The sequence below is a fragment of the Hemicordylus capensis genome, chromosome 4, assembly GCF_027244095.1.
Source record: "Hemicordylus capensis ecotype Gifberg chromosome 4, rHemCap1.1.pri, whole genome shotgun sequence".
Classification (NCBI taxonomy): Eukaryota; Metazoa; Chordata; class Lepidosauria; order Squamata; family Cordylidae; genus Hemicordylus; species Hemicordylus capensis.
Genome location: NC_069660.1, coordinates 124,750,666 through 124,756,665, shown reverse-complemented (window position 1 = coordinate 124,756,665; position 6,000 = coordinate 124,750,666).

Here is a 6,000-nt window from a genome sequence, read left to right as displayed (position 1 = left end):
TCCCAACTCTATCTTGGAGATGCCAGGGAGGGAACTTGGAACCTAGAGGCTCTGGGTTCTAAGGAACCTAGAGGCTCTAGGTTCTAGGCTCTAAGAGGGGAATATCTTACAGTGCTCACACTTCTATGGTTACATATGTAACCATATATGTAACCACATATGTAACCAGGGTGGACCCTGCTTAGCTAAGGGGACAAGTCATGCTTGCTGGCCACAGGCAGGCAGTCTGGCTGACAGTGTGAGGTGCACACAGAAGCAGCGGTGAGGAGGTCCAAAGGGCCTTAGGGGTGCCCACCTAAGTGCATTCACCAGAACTAGGGGGTGCAGGCCAATCACCCTCAAGGCAGTTTCATTAACAATATGGAGTAACCAAAAATACTGCAAAGAGCAACCAAAAAACCCTCATGGAAATGAAGAGATACACTCTAAGGGCAAAAAGCAACTTTAATTTAATGTGTTGTTTTAAATGGGTTGAGATTGTACTGTTATCAGGTATGTTGTTTTCTTATAAGGCTGCTTTTCAAAATTGCTGTTGCTTATTATGGGGTAGCATTCAGACAAAGTTACTCATGAGAAGCACCACTGAAATCACCAAGAGTCATCTTTACTACCTTAAAGCCCTTAAATGTAAATTGACTCAGTTCTGGCTAACTTAGTCTGAATGCTACCCATGAATTCTTAGAAAAACAGTATATAAATATATTAGATACATTTCATACATTACACTACTAATAAATTGTTGTTCATGTTCTGACAGACACACTGAATGTCATTTTATTAAGGTCTTACAGTGAGACTATTCCCACATGCCACCTAACCCAGGCTAGGGATGCCCAGCCTGGGTTAGACTGTGCGTGAGAACCACAGCAATTGGGCCCTATCCCAGCGGGGCAGCACCACCTAGCCTGGCTTTTAAGCCTGGCTTTTAAGCCTGGCTGTTAGCCAAGGTTAAGGGAGCAAGTTAGCCAAGGTTAAGGGAGCAAACAGAAGGGGACATAAAACAGAAGGGGACAGAGCAGAACCGCACAAAGAGCAGACGGGAGCCTGTGCCAGCAGGTCAAAGAGTCAAAAGAATAGCATACATCAAGGGAGAGATTTAGCATATAGGTGCTTATATGCCAATGCCAGAAACCTCTGAGCCAAGATGGGTGAGCTGGAGTGCTTGGTTGCTAATGCAGAAATAGATATAGTGGGCATAGCAGAAACATGGCGGAACAGTGAGAACCAGTGAGACACTGTTATCCCTGGGTATAGACTCTATAGAAAGGACAGGGAGGGGCGCCTTGGAGGAGGGGTAGCACTGTATGTTAAAGAAGGGATAGAATCTAACAAGCTAGAAAACCTAGGTGGACTGGAGTCCTCCACAGAAACCCTGCGGGTGACTATACAAGGCCGGAAAGGGAACGTGCTACTGGGGACGTGCTATCGCCCTCTGGATCATAATGCCGACAGTGACCTGGGAGTTGCAGGAGGAAATCAGGGAGGCGTCAAGGAGAGGCAGGGCTGTAATTATGGGTGATTTCAATTACCCACACATAGACTGGGTAAATTCACATTCAAGTCAGGACAAAGAGGTCAAATTTCTAGATACGCTAAATGACTGTGCCCTAGAACAGTTGGTCATGGAACCAACCAGAGAGAAGGCGACCTTGGATCTAATTCTGAGTGACACCCAGGACCTGGTGCGTGACGTCAGTGTCATCGACCCTTTAGGGAACAGTGACCACAGTGCCATCAAATTCAGCATAAATGCAGGGAGAGAATCACCAAGGATGTCTAACACAGACATTTTGAATTTCAGAAGAGGAAACTTCTCCAAAATGAGGAGTATGGTGAAAAGAAAGCTGAGGGGGAAAATCAGGAGAGTCACTTCGCTCCAGAGTGCATGGAGTTTACTCAAAACCACAATACTAGAAGCCCAGTCAGCTTGTATACCCAAAAGGAGGAAAGGTACCACTAAGTCCAGGAGGATGTCAGCATGGCTAACGGGTACCATCAAGGAAGCCATAAAAGGGAAGAAGACTTCCTTCCGAAATTGGAAGGCCTGTCCAAACAAAGAGAACAGAAAGGAACACAAACTCTGGCAAAAGAAATGCAAGGTGACAATAAGGGAGGCAAAAAGAGTTTGAGGAACATTTAGCCAAAAGTATCAAGGGGAATAACAAAAACTTCTTTAAGTACATAAGAAGCAGGAAACCTGCTAGGGAGGCAGTTGGACCATTAGACAATGAGGGAGTGAAAGGGATTATTAAGGAGGATATGGAGGTTGCAGAGAAGCTGAATGAGTTCTTTGCATCTGTCTTCACGGCAGAGGATACTGAGCATATACCTGAAACAGGCTTTTTAGGGATGGAGGCTAGAGAGCTGAGTCAGATAGAAGTGACAAGGGATGATGTTCTAAACCAGGCATCCCCAAACTGCGGCCCTCTAGATGTTGCTGAACTACAACTCCCAGCATGCCTAAACATAATTTTTTGTGTCTGGATATGCTGGAAGTTGTAGTTCAGCAACATCTGGAGGGCCGCAGTTTGGGGATGCCTGTTCTAAACTGTCTGGAAAAACTGAAAGCTAAATCACCAGGGCCGGATGGCATCCATCCAAGAGTCCTCAAAGAACTCAAATGTGAAATTGCCGACCTCCTTGCTAAAATATTTAACTTATCCCTGAAATCAGGCTCTGTACTAGAGGACTGGAGAGTAGCAAACGTAACACCGATTTTCAAAAAGGGATCCAGGGGCGATCCGGGAAATTACAGGCCGGTTAGCCTAACGTCCGTTCCGGGCAAATTGATGGAAAGCATCCTCAAGGATAAAATTGTAAAGCACCTAGAACAGTCCCTGCTGGGAGTGAGCCAGCATGGCTTCCGCAAAGGTAAATCTTGCCTCACCAACCTTTTGGACTTCTTTGAGAGTGTCAACGAGTGTGTGGATCAAGGTGATCCAGTTGACATAGTCTACCTGGATTTCCAAAAAGCTTTTGACAAAGTTCCTCATCAAAGACTCCTGAGGAAACTTAGCGGTCATGGGATAAGGGGACAAGTACATGTGTGGATTGCTAACTGGTTGAAAGACAGGAAACAGAGGGTAGGTATAAATGGAGAGTTTTCACAATGGAGGGAAGTAAGAAGTGGGGTCCCCCAGGGATCTGTACTGGGACCGGTGCTTTTAAATTTATTCATAAATGATCTAGAAGCAGGGGTAAGCAGCGATGTGGCCAAATTTGCAGATGATACCAAACTCTTCCGGGTAGTGAAATCCAAAACGGATTGTGAGCAGCTCCAAAAGGATCTCTCCAAACTGGGGGAGTGGGCGACAAAATGGCAAATGCGGTTCAATGTTAGCAAGTGTAAAGTGATGCACATTGGGACGAAAAACCCCAACTTCAAATATATGCTGATGGGATCCGAGCTGTCGGTGACGGAGCAGAAGAGGGATCTTGGGGTTGTGGTGGACAGCTTGTTGAAAGTGTCGACTCAATGTGCGGCAGCTGTGAAAAAGGCAAATTCCATGCTAGGGATCATTAGAAAGGGGATTGAAAATAAAACGGCTAACATTATAATGCCCTTATACAAAACTATGGTGCGACCACACTTGGAGTACTGAGTACAATTCTGGTCACCACATCTTAAAAAGGACATTGAGAAGGTACACAAGAGGGCAACCAAGATGATCAGGGGCCTAGAGCACCTTTCTTATGAGGCAAGACTACAACACTCGGGGCTTTTTAGTTTAGAAAAAAGATGACTGCGGGGAGACATGATAGAGGTCTATAAAATAATGCATGGTGTGGAGAAAGTGGAGAGAGAGAAATTCTTTTCCCTCTCACACAACACTCGAACCAGGGGTCACTCCATGAAATTGATTGCCAGGAGGTCTAGGACCAACAAACGGAAGTACTTTTTCACACAACGCGTGATCCACTTGTGGAACTCTCTGCCACAGGATGTGGTGACAGCCAACAACCTGGATGGCTTTAAGAGGGGTTTGGATGACTTCATGGAGGAGAGGTCTATCAATGGCTACTAGTCGGAGGGCTGTGGGCCACCTCCAGCCTCAAAGTCAGGATGCCTCTGAGTACCAGTTGCAGGGGAGTAATGGCAGGTGAGAGGGCATGCCCTCAACTCCTGTCTGTGGCTTCCAGCGGCATCTGGTGGGTCACTGTGCGAAACAGGATGCTGGACTAGATGGGCCTTGGGCCTGATCCAGCAGGGCTGTTCTTATGTTCTTAAGTGCTCCCTTAAACGTCGGCTACCGGCTCATGTACAAGCACGGTCTGCTACCAGCCCGGCTGCACAAAGAGACAGGCACCTAGAGCACCCATCTCTCGGGGAATCCCTCAATGCATCATGTGTGTTGCACGGTTCATTGTGGGATTCCCGGATTTCATGTTCCTGGGAGCGCAGACCACACTCCCAGACAAGCAGTGTTGCGTGGTGTACCATGAAGCTCCGGAGGCCGCGTCATCCCAACCTCTGAAGCTTCACGGTGCAACATGCAACGATGCTTGTCTGGGAGTGTGGTCTGCGCTCCCAGGAACATGAAATCGCTCATCGGTGGTGGTGGGGGGAGGTGAGTTCAAGCAGCCTATCCGCCCCGCCTGATCTTTATTTTGGAGCTCTTCAGGTTGATAGCCTACAAATAATGCCACAATAAGAACTGCACAAATAAACCCAAAGCAGAGTCTAATGATTGCTAGATTATTAGCAAATAGACAATTATCATTACTTTAGCCACAATACTGAAGTAAAGAGCAGCAACGATTTGAAGTTGATGGCTTTATGCTAGCATATGAAGGATGCACCTCAGTAATCAATACAAGAAGCTTTCATTGTTTTTTGTTTTTTTAATGTGATGAGGGAGTGCTGTATTAGGGTTGCAGCAGTTTGTTGTCATAAAAATGGTGTGCATTACTGCTTGTGGTGGTGTCTGTTTGAATATACTTCCAACCCAAAGCATTAACAAAATCAATGAAAGTTACATTAATAAATTATAGAGCTTCAGATTTCCCCATTCATTTCAGAAAAGCAGGCTATGTGAGGAACAGTCTGAAATCCCTATGGTCAAGGGGATGCTTCCTCAGCCCATAAATTATATAGTTATAATTTTGTTTTGTAGATTGTAAAGCCTGTAATTTTTAATATATTTTTTCTAAGTAATATTTTGGCAGGGAAGTCTAGAAATCTAAAAGTAGGAACAGTCTGAAATCCCTATGGTCAAGGGGATGCTTCCTCAGCCCATAAATTATATAGTTATAATTTTGTTTTGTAGATTGTAAAGCCTGTAATTTTTAATATATTTTTTCTAAGTAATATTTTGGCAGGGAAGTCTAGAAATCTAAAAGTAGGCAGTTGTGCATAGTAATATGGATTTTTAAAATGTAACATTCTGTGTATCCCCAATCTTCTAATCCAATTTTATCAAGAAGTAACAGTAACCTCATTATCAAGATAATGAGGCAAAGTTTACATAATTATGCATCATGCCTTTTCAACAATAGGTAAAACCTTGTTCAGGATGGGCTTATCTTATAGCAGTCCACTTTCCATTTTTAGTCCCCTATAAACACGAACAATGCCATTACTGAGCACTTTCTGTGATTTTTGCCTTTCCTAATCCTTCACACCATATATTTCAAGATGATAGGTTATCATGAAATAATTCACATGTGCACCATTATACGATATTAAACTAAAGTTACTCAAACGTAAATCTTTACTGTCCCCATACACATGTTGTATTGAGCCAACAAACTATGAGGGCATTCACACAATCAAAAACTGTGTTCTACTCAGGTTTGGGGGCTGTGTGAGCTTCCAATTTTCGGTTGTGTGGAAGCAAGAGGAAAACCTGGGTAGAAGTGATTGTGTGGAAACCAGGTAGCAGAAAAAGCTACCCAGTTTTTCCTCCTACCTTGCTTCCACACAACCAAAAATGCGGAGCACACAGAGCTCCCAAACCCAGATAGAACAGTTTTGATTGTGTGAATAACCTCTCTAGCTAG